General features: G+C 48.4%; 1 protein-coding gene across 1 annotated transcript in view; it reads right to left on the bottom strand.

The window, feature by feature from the left end:
- Positions 1-16770, bottom strand: part of Grid1 (glutamate ionotropic receptor delta type subunit 1) — a 751350-nt gene that overhangs the window by 654849 nt on the left and 79731 nt on the right. The window lies entirely within an intron of this gene.

Below are 16770 nucleotides of genomic sequence, written 5' to 3'. Positions count from 1 at the left end.
GCCTAGGCACTGTCTTTAACTTTTTCACTCAAGACTAATGTCCTACCACTTGAATCACCCCTCTACTTCCAGCTTTTTTGCATAATTAGAGATAAGACTCTCATTAGCTTTCTTGCCCATTCTAGCTTTGAACTGCAATTGCAGATCTTAGCCTCCTGAATAACTAGAATTATAAATGTGAGCCACATGTGCCCAGTACTGGATCAAGGACCTTAATGTAATTTTAAATCTACTACAGAAAACAGTAAGGAAAACATTGGAAATAAAGGCATAGGCAATGACTCTCTCTGTAACTCAATAGCTAGGCCATTAAGAACAAGGATTGACAAATAAGATTCTATCAAACTCAAAAGTTTTTTTCCCAAGCAGAGTAAACAGTCCACTAGGTTGAAGAGGCAGCCTACAGAATGGGAAAAAATCTTTGCCACCTATACATCTGGCAAGGAATTCATAACTAGAGTATATGGGGGAGAAGGGGACAAAAAAAAAAAAACAAACTCTCAAAGAACTAAGGTCTGAACAGGGACACCTCCCTACCTCTTGCCTAAGTTTCCACCCAGTATCTGTTACCTAGGTAACTGGCAGACCTGGAAGCAGTCACCTTCCCCTCCTGCTAGGTCAGATCCTGGGCCACCTCTGGTCACATGCCTCCCATCTGACCTTAGGAGGGTCCTAGACCCTGAGGTCACAACCAGATCCAGTGTGACCACACCTTTCCCCACCTGGCCACACCTCTTCCTGTCCCTGGCCTAGATAAGTCCTGGCCCAGGAGTGGGTCACCTCACTTCCTTTTTCAGCCATGCCTCTCCATCATGCATGGTGGGGGCAGCAGTTCAGTAAATAAACTTCTTTTCCTGCCTGAGCAGCACGTGGTTTCTCTTTATAGGCTACCTAATGAAACCTACCTATTTAATATACCTTACACTAACAACCCAATTAATAAATGAGCAAATGACCTGAAGAGACAAGTGTAGAAGAAGGAAATACAATGGCTAATAAATACATGAAGAAATGTTCAATATCCCTGACCATAAAAGAAGTAAAAATGAAAAGGACATTGAGATTTCATTTCATTCCAGTAGAATGACCATCATTAAGAACACAAACAACAACAAATGTTGCAGAAGATATAGGAAAAATGCAACCACTATATACTGTTGGTGGGAATATAAACTAGTGCATCCACTATGGAAATCAGTATGAAGGTCCTTCAAAAACTAAAGTTGGGGTTGGAGGTGTGGCACAGGTAGTAAAATGCCAGCCAATGAATGAAAACATCAGATACTTGAGTTCAAGTCCTGGTCTAGGACAAAGAATAAATAAAAAACTAAAATTAGAATTTCCATATGATCCATAGATACTACTAATAGACATGTACATAAGGTAATGCAAATGAGGATACAACAGCATCTACACAATCATGTTCATTAGAACAATAGGCACAATAGTCAAGCTATGGAAACAGCCCAGATGCCCTACAACTGATGAATGGATAGAGAAAATGGGATATATGCACACAATAGACTATTGTGTAAAGTAGAATGAAATAAAGAATGAATATTATGAAGAAGAATGAAATTATGTCATTTGCAAGAAAATAGAACTGTATGAATGAAATACACCAAGTTAAATGAAGTACATCAGGTTCAGAAGGGTAAAGGTCCCCCGTTTTCTTTCATAGGTGGAAGCTACACCTAAAAGATAAACGCTTACATAAATACATACAGGATCATATACAAATATGTACATATGTGTGTATGTATGTCATGTTTGGCTAATGATGGGACTATTTGAGAGTTTAGGAAGGGTGTAGAGAGGAAAAGAAAATGAAAAAGGGTAAGCAAACTGATATACATTGCATCTGTGATGGTATGATGAAAGCTGTTGAATAATAGGGGTGGGAGGGAGGAAAGGGAGAACAAACGAGGGGGTTGATATGACTAAAATAGTTTCTACACATGTGTGAGATACCATGGTGAAACCCTTGGGACCATTACCACATATTTTAAAAGATGAATGGCAGGAATGTAGAACAGAGTCTGTCTAGGGATAGCTACCACTAAGAGGGGGGAGTGTGAGCAGAGAGGATGAATATGGTGAAAGTAATTTATATGCATGTATGAAAATAGAACAGGAAAAATCTGCTGGAATGATTTTAATGCAGGGGAGGAGATGAAGGGCAGGATGAAGTGATGAAAATAATCAAGATATATTGTAAGCACATATGGGAATATCACAATGAAGCCTCCCTGTACAACCATTATATGCTAATAAAACTGTATTGTAAAACAAAAAAAGAGGCATGTCACTTTCCCTCCCATGACATTGGCCATAGCAAGTCACATGGCCAGGGTGACGTCTTCCAAGCAGCCTATAAAACCTCCCACTGGCTGAAGCAGAGGCGGGTTTTGAACAATGAAGCCATCTACAACACATGTGGGCTGCAGGACAAAGGAGTAGAGGTTTTTTTTAAACAGAAAAGATGACAGGAAGAGGAGAAAACACAGGAAGAACCAAATGGCAGGGACTGTGAGTCCCAAAGAAGAAATCAGAAAGCGATCATAGCTGATCTTCACAAGCTCCACAGAAATGCTCCCAGAAAGGACTTAGACAAGAAACCGAAAGGATACAACCAGTCTAAGAAGTTCATACACAGAAACAAATGCCAAGTTTCATAAATGACTGAATAATGCCTGCATTTTAAAGGAAAAGAGAGAGTGATCGTCGGAGAAGAGAAACAGCAGCCAGGCAGCCACGGTCCCACAAAGGTGGGAGCTGAAGGCCAAATGTGAGCTGCAGTGTCACTCCAGGGCCAAGCCATCAAAGCCTCAGACAATCCAAGCGGACATGAGCTTGTGTGAGAAATTGACCCCAACCCCTGCCCTACCTCAGGGCACATGGCTCATATGACCTCCTTCCAAGCTGTCAGCTCTAATAATTTGCCCTGAGCATGTGGATACAAGACTCCATCTCCAGACCTCTGCTAGTACCCCACCCCCACCCACAGTGTCTTCCCCTCATTACATGATCACAGTCTAAGGGCTTGGCTCTTTTCATAGAAGCATGCACACTGTTTACATGCAGAAAACTGCACACCTCAGAATTCAAAGAGAATATGATTAAATTATGTATACATAATTATATACATTAGAAGATATAAATTATTAATGAATAAGCCAGAAAAGGACACTGTCAACACTGAGGTGAAACCTCTAAGATTCCAGTCAGGAACAAAGTAAATTATTTTCCAATCAATCAGATTCCAGCCATTAGCTGCAACCCTAATAATGCACAGGTATGGGAGTGCAAGCATACACAAATGGCAGACAAGAGATCCAGACAGAGAAAAGAGAGATAGAAGCAAAAATACAAGGGAAGAGGAGAGCAAAGAGAGTCTACTACGAAAAAAAGAAAGTAGAAGAGGCCAGTTAGAGAATCTTGCCCTGACCTCTTTCCATAGTAGACCCCAAAAGCTGATCAAAAAGCCTCTTGTTGGCCAGACACCAGTGGCTCATGTCTGTAGTCCTAGTTACTCAGAAGGCTGAGATCTGAGGATTGAGATTTGAAGGTAGCCCAGGCAGATAGGTCTGTGAGACTTTTATCTCCACTAAACTACTATAAAAGTTGAAAGTGGAGCTGTTGCTTTGCCTTGAGCAAAAGAAGCTCAGAGACAGTATCCAGGCCCTGAGTTCAAAAACCAGGACTGGCACCAAAAAAAAGCTTCCTATTAATACTCACTCACAAGGGCCTCTTAGAAAAACAAATGTTGCAGTTCTCCCTGGAGATATCCATGAGATCTCAGTCTATGGTGAGATTGATTCATTAGTTAATGAAATCTCAAAGTTTGGTTAATGTGAATCAGTCTCTCCCTAGTCCAGAAACAACCATGAGTCTGCTCCACCTCTGACCCAAGAGGCCTGTTCCCACACCATGCGACATCTGTTCCTAGTGGTCAACGCAGCAACCACCCTTCCTTTCCTCTGTCGCATCGGCCCTCCGATTGCCTCTGCTGCTACCCTTCCTATCTACACCTCGTTACCTGCTCTGCTGCCACAGGAAAACGTGGGTGCTGCCTATGTGACTTCCTGCCACTTTTGAGGTGGCACTGACTCTGTCCCCAGCCACTACGTGAGTTTAGGACAGTCCTTATACCAATCCCCACAGCCAGCAGGTGCCCAATCACCTTCATTTCAGCAATGAGGAATGCCATGCTCAGAAAAGTGAGGAAAGTTTCCCACGGTCACACAGTAAGTGACAGAACTGAATTTAGAAGCTAGGCTCACCTTCAAGACCTAAAACCTCACCTTCATATGCCCCACTCTGTCATCCTGGTTGGTGCTCGTGTGTGTGTGTGTGTGTGTGTGTGTGTGTGTGTGTGTGTGTGTGTGTGTGTGTGTGTGTGTGTGTGTGTGTGTGTGTGTGTGTGTGTGTGTGTGTGTGTGTGTGTGTGTGTGTGTGTGTGTGTGTGTGCTGAAGTTCTGGGGACTTGAGCTTAAGGCCTAGGAAATGTCCCTGAGCAAAATTGCTCAAAGCTAGCTCTGCCACTTGAGCCCCAGATTCACTTCCAACTTTTATAGTACTTAACTGGAGATAAGAGTCCCGTAGACTTTCCTGCCCAGGCTAGCTTCAAACCATGACCCTCAGATCTCAGCCTCCTGAGTAGCTAGGATTACAAGTGTGAGCATGGGGACCCAGTGTGGCTGGAGCTTCTTTAGTGGTCCTTGGACTCCAGAAGGGTGTTTCGGAGCTCCTGATTTCAGGGGGGATACTGACAGACACTCTGAAGTAAAAAGGCACCAACATTAGTCAACAGGGACCAGAGAAGGCTGTTAGTTAGGCCAGACAATCAGGTGAGCAGGTGTAGGTGGGAACAGATCCCCCTCCAAACATGGAAAATACCAACTGGCCCCACCTCCCCAGCATCAGGCTGGGTATATGATAACCATGCTAACATCTAAGACTGATGATGGAAGGCTCACAGGGAGGCCCTCACTGCCAGACTCCATAATCACCAGCATCACACTGTGGGAAAAGCTCCAGTGCTGACAAGACAGACAGGTTTTTTTGCTCGCAATAGAGGAAATATTTTGTGTTGTTTTTTTGTGGGGGCTTTTACCGGGGGGGGGGGGGGGGAATGCTTAAGCTTTAATTTGGAGATAAACAAAGAGCTAGCAGATGGGAAACGGAATGGCACTGCCTGGGGACACAGCTCCATACCTCCAGACACACATTTCCCAAGTCCCATGAATGGTCAGGGTGGAAACTACAAAGACCAGGAGACTTCCAAACCTGCAGGGTCCCCCAATAGCCAGCCACATTGGATGGGCACCACAGCATTCCAGGCTCTGTGCCTGGGAGCTTCCTCCTCACCGCTCCGGGGAGTGGTACAATTATTCCAATGTCATGCATAAGTAAACTGAGGTTCAGACAAGTTGTAAGACTTGCAGACTTATCTGAGCCAGAGTTCTACCTTGAGGAGCCTGAAGCATCCCTGATGGAGAAACAGAGCCTGCTGAACTTGCCTACATGGAAGAGTGGGTGTGGCCAAAGCCAGTCACCCACTATTCACTCCACAGAGAGAATGAGACTTGTACTTATCCCAGATCTTGGCATTTACTGTCAGTGACTATCTGACCAGAATCCCTCATCTGCTCTGCTCCCAGTGCCTGGAGTGAACCTGACAAACCTGAAGATGCTCCACAGGCAATTAGGGTCTGCACCTCCATGTTCCCTCCCCATACCTCACCTGACATAACCTAGGCCCAAAACTACTACTCTCAGACTTTCCTTTCCCAACCACTAGCTGAACCAGCAAGAAATTCTTCAGAGCAGGTGATGGTAGGGGAAGAAAGTAGGAAAGAAAAATGAGGAAAAGGCAGAGCAGGCAGGAGAAATCCATCATTCAAAAGGCCAAACGCTGGCCAGGCACTGATGGCTCACACTTGTAATCCTAGCTACTCAGTAGGGAGAGATCTGAGGAACATGGTCCAAATCCAGCCCAACCAGAAAAGTTTGCCAGACTCATCTTTGCTTAATCAGCCAAAAAAAAAAAAGAAGTGGAGTTGTGGTTCAAGTGGGAGAGTACCAGCCTTGAACAAAAAAAAGCCCACAGGCCCTGAGTTCAGGCCCCATAGTGGCACAATGAATAAATAAATAAATAAATCCAGATGCAGGAAACCACAGACCTCCAGTCCCAGGAGCCCTGGCATGCACCTGGCAGCCCTATCCCAAAGTCAAAGGCAAGTCACTAGCCTGCTCGGCACCTTGTGGCAGGGCAGGGCCAGAGTGGGCACTTCATCATTTACAGAATCTTCCTGCCTCACTCTTAAGAGGCAATCTCAGAGAGTGGCGGCAGCATTGTTGTGTCATCTGCAGGTGGCCAGAGAGAGGCTAAGGAAGGTCAAGCAATCTGCCCAAGGCAACACAGTTAGGAGGGGTTGCCATGAATGTGGCACCAAGACCAGTAATTTTCCCTGTTTGCCAGCGGCCTCCTAGGAGGAGAAAGACAGAGAGAGAAAGAATGGCTGTGGCTGAAGCAGAAAGCAGTCAGTACACCAAGAACGACCTCTAACCCCTGCTCCTTTGAACCTTGCTCCTCCTGAGCTCAGGGACTGGAGGTGGGGGGGGGGGGGGGGGGAATAGTGGGGACGTGCACGCATGACCCAGCCCAGGCCCAATCGCCCAGGAGACAATCACCGTCCTTAAATCTGTGCCTGTGAGAACCTGATCCTACCCAGCCAGGGGCTGGCCGTGCTCTTGGTAAGACCTTGGGAAATCAGGACAGAGAGCCTTGTTGCCCCAGCCACCTTGGGTCCTCACTCTGCGTCCCGTGCCACCGGGTGGACGTCCAGCTGCGCAGCTGGACTCCTCCCTCCGAGGCCCCACACAGGCTTCCTCCAGGCAGGGAGGAGGCGGAGCCAGGCCTGGCAGGGAGGAGGCAGGGTCCCCTGGCTCCGCCTCCAAGGCCCGGCCTGCGCTGGCGCGGCGGGGAAGTCCACATCACCGCACCTCTGCAATGCCTCCTCCTTCCTCACCGGCTGGCCTGAGGATCGCACAGCCGGCCGGCGACGTGCACAGCCCGGGGATGTTAACTGCGCAGCACCATCCAGCCCTCATTCCCACCCCAGAGCCTCCAGCACTGCGCCCCCCTACATCTACACGGGTGTGCATTGACCCCAGAGGCCCGGGAGGCCTGGCCACCAAGAGCCATGAGCCGCCCTGCAGCCCCGGCCCCCCGCCCCACCTGCCTGGGCAGGAAGCACCCCGCGAGATTCCCAGGCCCGCGCCGCCCCTCCCCCGGCCCGCGCAGCGCGGCTCAGCAGAGGCTGCGTTTGTGGGAAACCCAAGCCCAGCGCGCTGAGAGGGAGCCGATTTATTCTGGAGAAAACATCTTTGTTCTGCGAGTGAACGGGAGCCATTTCCAACAATTTAATGCTCTGTTCGCGGGGGCCCGGGTGCTGGGGTTGCAGCGCGAGGCTTGTTCTGCGAGGCGGAGCGGTACATAATGAGGCTTCTCACGGCCGCTCTCTGCCACCGTGCCAAAACCCAGAACGGTTATTTATCCATTAATCTGACATTACACCCCCTGCATTTTATCTGCTTAAGTAAATTTGGTGGTTAGAGTATGTGCCTGTCGGAGAAACTCTCGCATCCAATTTCCTACCGGCCAACCCATTTCCAACTGCGCCTTCTAAACTCGCCTTTGGCACCTCAGGGTGTCCGTGGTCCCCAGCTGGGACTTGAAGACAGCAGCAAGAATGGCCCTGCCTCTCCCAGCGCCCATGGATCCAGACCTATGGGACAGTCTCCAGAGCCTGAGCACCCAGCTCGCAGCTGCATCCCTGAATCTCTGCACTGGCGGCCTGGTGGGTGGCCTTTCACTCATCATCAAAGCAAGCCACTTTCTTCTATGCACAGCAGCTAACCTGGCAAAGCAGATCCTAGACACATCTTCCTCTCCCCACCCCAAACTGAGTTGCAATCCTGGCTGGGCGGCTTGTGTGATCTTGAGACAGCCCTTCAACCACTCTGTGTTTCAGTTTTCCCACCTCCCTCCTAGGATTCTTGTGAAAATTAAATCAATGACTTAATTTGTGAAGTGCTTAAAACAGCGCTTGGTCCGCCATATCAAGTCTCACAAGAATGGTTGCCAAACGCACCTGTGGCTCGCGCCTGTAATCCAAGCTACTCAGGAGGCTCAGATCTGAGGATGGAGGTTTAAAGCCAGCCTGGACAGGAAAGTCTTTGAGCCTCTTATCCCCAATTATCTACCCCAAAAGCCAGAAGTGGCACTGTGGCTCAAGTGGTAGCCTTGAGCACAAAGGGTCGGGGACAGTGTCCCAGCCCTGATTTCAAGCCCTAGGACAGGCACACACACACACACACACACACACACACACACACACACACACACACACAAACACACACACACACACACACACACACACACACACACGAGTTGGTCTAAAAACATCCATGTGTAACATCTAGGACACATTTTGTGTTTACACACGGGCTTTAGAGATGGACTAGCCCACTCCACCCACTCAGAAAAGTTAGAGGCATCACAGAAAATTCCATGTGAGCAAAGGGTCCCACTGCTTACAAATGTTCATCTTATTTTACAGAGGAGCAACATGAAGGGCAGGGAGGAGAAGGGACTTGTCCAGGACCAAACCAAATACACTAAGAGATCAGAGCAGAATTCAGGCCTCTCACCTACAAGATCACGCTTTTGTTGCTTTTGTGTTTTGTTTCACCTTACTTTCATTGAAGGGTTTCTCCACCTCACGCCAACTCACACTAAGCCATAGAAGATAGCATCGGTCACCCTTACCTCCTCTCCCGTGTCTCCCCTGGAGCTGCAATGCCAGCCTCACAGCCCATGAAAGTCATGGACATCACACTGCAACACACACACACACACACACACACACACACACACACACACCAGAGTCTTTGCTCCTTTGTCCTTCATTTGTCATTTTCTTCATTCTTGGTTCTCTGCAGCACCTCCTAGGCCTGGAAACATGTTGGAACTCTCATGTTCTCTATGCCCTTGGCCCCCCAGACTGAAGTCCATACCCTGTATCACATGTTGGAGATAAGCTCAGGCCTAGGAGACATCTAGTCCCTGCTGTCCTGTATGAGGCTCCTAGCATACAATCTCCCTTGGAAGAAGATGCTTCTTCCCCTGTGGACCCAACATAAGCTTCTCCACACCCTAGCCATGGCTGCCACTCCGCCTGAACACGGACACTTCCACAATCTTGACCAGATGCCCCAGGCTGATGATGATGGTGGAGCATGTTGAGAGCGCAGAGAGAAGAGCCGGGTCCCACGCAGGAGCAGCTCTGCCCAGGCAGCTGCAGGCCCAGCCCCTGCCTCCTTCAGACTAACAAAGAGGCAGGCATGCGGGCAGACAGACGCCCAACACAGAGACCTCCCAATGCTCTGCTGTGTCACACTGCCCCATCCTCCTTGGTCCCACAGATGAGGAAATCCCTCCACCTGTAGCCAATTGTATTGTGCTGGCCAGAGGTACCCAGGGAGAAAAGGCTGCTTCTTGATCTCCCAGAAATCCCCTGAATGTTGTCATCTGTCTCTGAAGCCTAGGGGGCCAGACAGGACCTGCACTTGCCCAGCCCTTTTTATCCTAACCTCCTTTAAGCAAGTAAAATGCCGTGGGCATGGAGGGCTTGCCCTGGCCACCAGCCAGAGGGCAAGTAAAGGCTGCTCGTCTTGCTTATAAAGCCAGCCTAGTCCAGGCTTTCAAGCCTACCTATCAGCCCCCTGGAAAAGTGAGCTCCCAGAACCCCCAACTTGGTACAGCCCCACCTTCAAAAGTTATTCCTGCTAGGTGCTAGTGGCTCAGACCTATGATCCCAGCTACTTGGGAGGCTGAGACCTGACGATTGTGGTTCAGAACCAGCCAGGCAGGAAAGTCTATGAGAAAGTTATGTCCAATTGACCAATGCTAGAAGTGAAACTGTGGCTCACATGGTAGAGCAGTAGCCTTGAGCAACAAAGCTCAGTAACAATGCTCAGGCCCTGAGTTCAAGCTCCCAGACTGGCACCAAAAAAAACAAAATTATCCTGCTCATCTCCCCTGATTTTTCTCTTTTGATTCTTGTTGGGCTCCTGGTTCCACCCCTCATTTCCTGGCTAGTGCTGCCTCAAGGCCAAGTCCTGGCTGCCATCTGTGTCCCACCATTTCACCTGGACCCAGTGCTCACCACTGCCTATGCCAGGTGTTACGTTAAGACCTAATCAGGCACCACTTCCCATTCCACAAATAAGGACACACAGGCACAAAGGTAAGTGTTCCTGTCCGGATTTGAACTCAGATTTGCCTAAAGCTAGAGCCCCAAGTCTTATGACCAGCTGGGCTCTGTGGCTGACTTACTCGGAAGATCTGTTCTTGCTCCATGCATGAAATCAGACATGGAGTTTCTCTGTCTGCATCTGTGGAGGAGGGAGGGAAGCGAGCTGGGCCCCGTGGGCCATATGTGCGGTGGGCTCAGACTGGGCGTCCATCTTCTTTCAATGCCATTAAGCCCCACCCATCTTTGGCAGCAAGGGGAAATCAACATTTTACAGCAATAAAAGGCTGCTTCTGGTTAGACATTAAATGAATCAATCTTCTGCGACAGTTAATTTTCATTTTGTAACTTTCCCGGGTGACAACAGCAGGTAATGACCGTGAAGCTCTGCTGAAGCACTGATCTGCAGCCAGGCCTCCCACGCCCAGCTTAGACCCTCATCTATGTACCTACCACTTCCGAGAATCAGACCTCAGAGTCTCCTCTCTGCTTGGGATCATCTCCCAGAGGCCAAAGCTGGCCTTTGGTTATTAAGATAAGAAGACACACACAGCTTAAGCCTGAAGTGGCCCAGCTGAGCCTGTCCTGCTGGTTTTTCACATCTTCCTTACCCCCCCCCCATAATGATCCCAGCATTGCTGACTCTCAAACACACCTGTGACCCCTGCTGTACTAGTGACCCCTCACAAAGCTCCCCAAGAACAGCCTTCAGGTACCCCCAACCCCCTCATACAACATTCATATGCATGATATCTCTGACCACCCCACACCCCAAACTCCCCCTGGCTGACCCCCAAATGCATCCCCCAGACTCCTCGACTTTTTGTGTAGCTGAGACATCCAGGCTCTGCACCTATTCCCCTCCACCCAAATCTGTCCCCAAGACTCCTTCCCTCAATGTGAGTGGGAACAACATTCCCACAGCAGGGACACCGCAGAGGATCTCTTCTGGGCAGAGAGGGTCCTCCTGTCCCACTCCCCAGCCCTTGGTCTCTGAGGGGTGTCAATGCAGCTCAGGAACTCCAGCCTCAACTCTGTAGAGCCTCCTCTGCCATCTGCTAGGTGATAACCACTGTGGTTACATGCTGGCTCCAAAACCCACAGCAGCAGCTTTTGCTGGCTTAGGAAAGGTCCTCCTAGGAGCCCAGCCCCTCCCAGCAGGTTGGGAGTTAAGGAATGAACCTATAATCAGTGCTTTTTACTCAAAATCTCTGACTTCTTACTTGGGTCTACAGAGTAACTAAAAGCTTGTCATCTCTTCATCTTTTTTTTTTTTTTGAGGGAAAGTGGCAGTCCTAGAGCTTGAACTCAAGACCTGAGCATTGTTTCTGAGCTTTATTGCTTAAAGTTAGTACTCTACCACTTGAGCCACAGCTCCACTTCCAGCTTTTTGGTGGTTAATTAGAGATAAGAGTCTCACAGACTTTTTTCTACCAGGACTGGCTTCAAACCTCAGTTCTCAGATCTCAGCCGCCTGAGTAGCTAGGATTACATGTGTGAGCCACTGGTGCTTGGTGGCTGCTAACATCTTTGTAATGAGGGATGAAGGAAACCACCCCCCAAAAAGGAATAGCAAAACAAGACAGACCACCTGCCAGGTAGCAATGACTTATTCATTCTGACTGGATTGTTCCCCTTAAGGATTGGCAATGATACCTTCTCCAGAACACCTTAATAATCAGTCTGGCCATATTTTGACCAAGACTATTTAATAACTACACATACCACTCTCCACCTGCTCCCAGTTCAGGGGGAAAGCATCTGACCCGTGGGCCATAGAGGGCCTGCAAATCTTTTGATACAGGACCAAACAACTGTGCTTCATCTATTTCCCAATTCTCAATATGGCTTCTGCCTCTATTATAAATATCCTAATGGCCCTTATTACAAACAAGGCTCCCCACCCTACAACCTCAAGGTCATATCTGTACCCCAAAATAGTGAAAGATGGGCTGAAATGCCTACTTTGGCTCTTCCCATAGGCACCTGCCATGCCTCATAATAAAACTCTTCCCTTACTATGTCTCTCTGATGAATAGGGGTGAGTAGTTGGACCTGACATGGGGAACCCCTGGAGTCTGAGCCTAGGGAGTAAAACTCTGGTTTCAGAATTCCCACACTTCTATTACTCAGAAAGCAGAAGTGGACTGGGATGGAGGGACACTTTCATGCTCCTACAGAGCCCTGCCTTAAACACAACAATAGCGCTGGGAGAGAGAAGGGGGAACTGTTGGGTAGATAGGAATAAAAAATGGCAGACATAACATGTGGCCAGTAATATGTGTCCTCCCGTAGTATTTCTTGTTCCTACAGTGCCTCAGGCTCTAGGTCATATACTTATTTCTACTCAAACACTTCTGCTGCTGCTCAAATCCTTCTTGCTTCTTCTTCTCATAATGTCCTGGGTGCCCACTTAACCAATGAAAAGAGCCAGGTTGGTGCATGCACAAGCCATTGAGCAATCAGCACAAAGCCCAGGGGAGGGGACAGAGGAGGAACCTCTGGTCCCACTGGGCTCCTCTTTGGGTCCCTTTCCCAATGGAGAGCTTTGCTACTTCTTTCAGGATTTTCCTCTTATTTTCAAATAAGTGTACTCTATCTTAAAACTTGCCTGTCTTTTCATTCTTTATTGAATAGAGAAAATGAATCCAGTCCCCTAGATGATATCAAGGCCTTTTAGTGAGCATCTATGTGACACTATATGCCATTTGGATCTCCACTCAGCACGGGACCCTGTCAACCTCACTTCAGGGCACTAATTCCTGATCCCACTCCTGGATCAGTGCCCAGCACACAGCAAACAGCCACACATAGGTAGCAAATAACCAAAGGATGGAGTCCCTTCCACCTATTGCCTCATGGACTAGCTCAGTCCCTATAAGCTAGAGCTCTTGGACCCAACTTCAAGTTGAGAAGACAGGAGGGTCTGGAGAAGAAACCAGGGGCCTGAAGTCATATAGCCATCCACTGACAGAGCCCTGCTCAAACCCAAGTCTTCCTGGAGTCTGCTGCCTCTGGTCTACACAGAGGCCCATTTGACAGAACTCCATCTGTAATGACAGTTCAACCCAGCCTTTCCATGCTGTGTCTGTGGGCTGCTAAGTGCCTATCTCTTCATACCAAACCATAGCTCCAGGAAGTACAGGCAGCAGCCCTGCATCTCCCTGGCAACCCAGGAGCTTTTGTTCATAGAGAATGGAGCTGATTCATCCCCCAGGGAGAACAGCAGGGGCTGCAGCAGGGGGCAGGGAGCAGAATTTAGCTGCACACAATCTGGACACCACCAGTCTGGGCTGATTATGCAGGGTAGGGGCTTTTCAGGGAGGAGGGAAGGCTGTACAGGTAGTTCTTCTCACTGTCCAAACGTCCACAGGTTCTGCTGGAAAATAGCCAAAGGACGTGACATCTTGTCCCCAGCCAAGGCAGTCTTAACTCCTAGCCTTCTCACCCCACAGCCGCCTTCTACTCTACACTGCCTGAGATCCCCAGGGCTGCAGACGCACAGGCCATGGCACGTCCCCAGCACCTGCCATGGAACTGGGTGCCTGCACAGGGCTGTCACTCAGCTTGCAAAGCCCCTTCCCTGCTTGTTCTTCTCTGAAGATCTCTTATCTCTGAACTGGCAGTTCAGACATTTGCCCCCTCTGCAGCTTTCTTTGGCAGAATGAATCACCACTCTTGTCACCCCCTCAGTCCTGTGCTTGCTGGGTCACACACAATCCTCCCACCTGGAGACACCCTTTCCTGGGTTATCACTGCTCCTCCACTAGACAGTGAGCTCCTGGAGGAAGGGTCCATGCAGGCCTGTCCCATACAGAGGGCCACACACCAGAGCTCTGAGGGCCATCACTGATGAAGATAGTGTAATAATGTGCACTGCTCCTGGCACCAAAGCCCAGTAGGCTCCCCAGGCCATGGGACTAGGCCAAGCAGATGACCTATGCTGGCTAATGTGGAAGAAGCGAGTATGATGGGGTATGATCATCTTTGGTTTCCCATAGAAGGCTCAGAGCTGGTCCTGGCTTCCCCATTCTCTCAGCTCTACCCAGCATCATCAACAGCATTTGTTTGGGTCATGGCTGCTGAGGAGTTAGCTGTTTCTGGAATGAAGAAGATACCCACTGGGGAGCAGAGCTCCAGGCCAAAAACCCATGCTATACATGAAACCTAAGCAGGAAATCTATCACTGGGATTTGGGAGTCACTATGACCGCCATATATCAGCCTATCCCAACTAATAAAGTGCTTTCCTGAAGTACTGAGGCCAACACAGGAGTCAAGAACTCTCATAGTAGGCCACTATCACTTTGGTTAGCCTCCTACACAGGCCGAGTGCCAAGGGGACCCCAGAATTATCCCAAGATAAGATCTGGAAAATAAGAAAAAAAAGATGAGCATTAGAATGATTAAAGTTTGTAGGATGAACCTGAGTTCAAACCCAAGATAAGCCAGGCAGTGGTGGCTCAAGCCTCCAATCCTTACTACTCAGGAAGCTAAAAATCTGAGGATTATAGCACTTCAAAGTCAGGCTGGGCAGAAAGGTTTACAAGACTCTCTTGTATCTCCAATTAACCAGCAAAAAGCTAGAAGTGGAAATGTAGCTCAAGTAGTAGAGCACCAGTCTTGAAGGAAATACCCAAAGGAGAGCACAAGGCTCTGAGTTCAAGCTCTAGTATTAGCATACACCCACCCCCCCCACACACACACACCATCACACACACAGTCTAGCTAGGTTCAGCAAATAGAACAAATCCTTCTGATGGCTCAAAGCCTGTTAATCCTAGCTGTACAGGAGGCTGGGGTCTGAGGATCATGGTTTAAAGCCAGCCTGGGCAGTAAAGTCTAAGGGACGCTGATCTCCAATTAACTGGTAAAAAACTCAAAGTAGAGCTGTAGTTCAGGTGGTAGAACACTAGCCTTGAGCACAAAAGCTCAGGGACAGCACCTAGGCATTGAGTTCAAGCCCCAAAAATGGCACATACACACACACACACTCCAAGCTAACTTAGGCAAGTTTCTTTATCTCTATAAAGCTCAGCTTCCTCATCATAAAATCTCTGTGAGCATCTCCATACACAAAGCTTTAAAAAAAAAATAATAACCAACACCACATATAAAGTGCCTAGCTCGGTAGCACCGCCCCCACTACCCCCTCCCCCAGGCTGCAGCCCTCCCTTACTAGGACTTTTGATTTCTTCTAAGCTGCCTGGAGGGGGAGGGGCAGCCTAAGCTCCCAGCCTTGGCACAGGCAGCTTCACGCTCCATCCAGTTACCCTAGAACAGGGTATGGGTGTGGTGGAACCCCCTCACCTACACAAGGCACAGATGAGCCTCAGACTCTTGATGTCCCAAGTCAGTACTCTGGGTTATAGCCTGTTCATCCCCAGCCTCTGAGAGTACCCATTGCTGCCTCTTCCTGCTTGCCCTGTGATGTGGGATGCATTGGCCACTTAGGAATCCTCCTCTCCTCATATTCCTCTCAGTCTCTAATCCTTCCTCCTTCTCCCTGGCCACAACTTGGCCCTTGCCCCAGACCCCACCTAGGGCTGCTTTCCTTACCTTAAGACTCGTTTTCCAAACAGGGGAAGCTTTTGAGAGATCTAATTGGCTCCTTGCTGTCCCTCTAAGGGACTCTCAGACTTTCACACTTGCTGATCTTGCCTGGAGAGGCTGATAGGAGTGGGCATCCAAGAATACAAGCCAAAGATTCATTCACAAAACACATAGGAGGCACATTTTTCAACTTTCTCCCAGCTACCAGTGTGCCCACTGTGAAAACCTATACACTTCCTGGCATGACCCATGCTTCTGACACTCACATTTGGGGACAAGGGGTGGACACGAGTGTCCTCTGATGCTATATCTCAAGCTCCTGCATTCAGCCTGCCATGAGACTACCCATCCTCTTCCCTTAGTGTCTGAACAAATCTATCTCGATCTGCAGATCTTCCTGGAGCATCATTTGAAATTGCATTCAGTGAGAAAGGTTTTAAATGAATCTAATTTTTCATAGTTTGGAAACATGAAACATCTGCTTTGTCTAAGCAGCCTTATCTCTGATTAAAACAACTATAAACTATTCCCCTCAGCTCTTCCAACTGTGGGCGCCTTGAGGGCAGGGGCTCTGAATTATTCCACATACTACACACTAGAGACTGGCACAGAATACTAATCAATGGCAATTAGAGAATTAAATCTTCCTTACCTACTTCTCTTCCAAATAATTACTTCCTCTTTAGTATCTCATAATATTCATTCTTACCATTCCTGCCTTCCTTAAATGAGCTCAAATGATCAATGCCAAAAACAATGATAATGTCTATTTCTGCTTCTAACCAAGACAAGAATAACAGGGACCAGATTGTTCCGCACTACTGGAACAACCAAAAAAGTGTGTGAATGAGAAGTTTTCAGAACACTGGATGTGAGACAGTGCAGGATGGTACTTG

Source organism: Dipodomys spectabilis, unplaced genomic scaffold (genome assembly GCF_019054845.1).
Source record: "Dipodomys spectabilis isolate Male_0828 unplaced genomic scaffold, ASM1905484v1 ptg000136l, whole genome shotgun sequence".
NCBI lineage: Eukaryota > Metazoa > Chordata > Mammalia > Rodentia > Heteromyidae > Dipodomys > Dipodomys spectabilis.
Note: the sequence above shows the minus strand (reverse complement) of the source record. Positions and strands in the feature narration are given on the sequence as shown.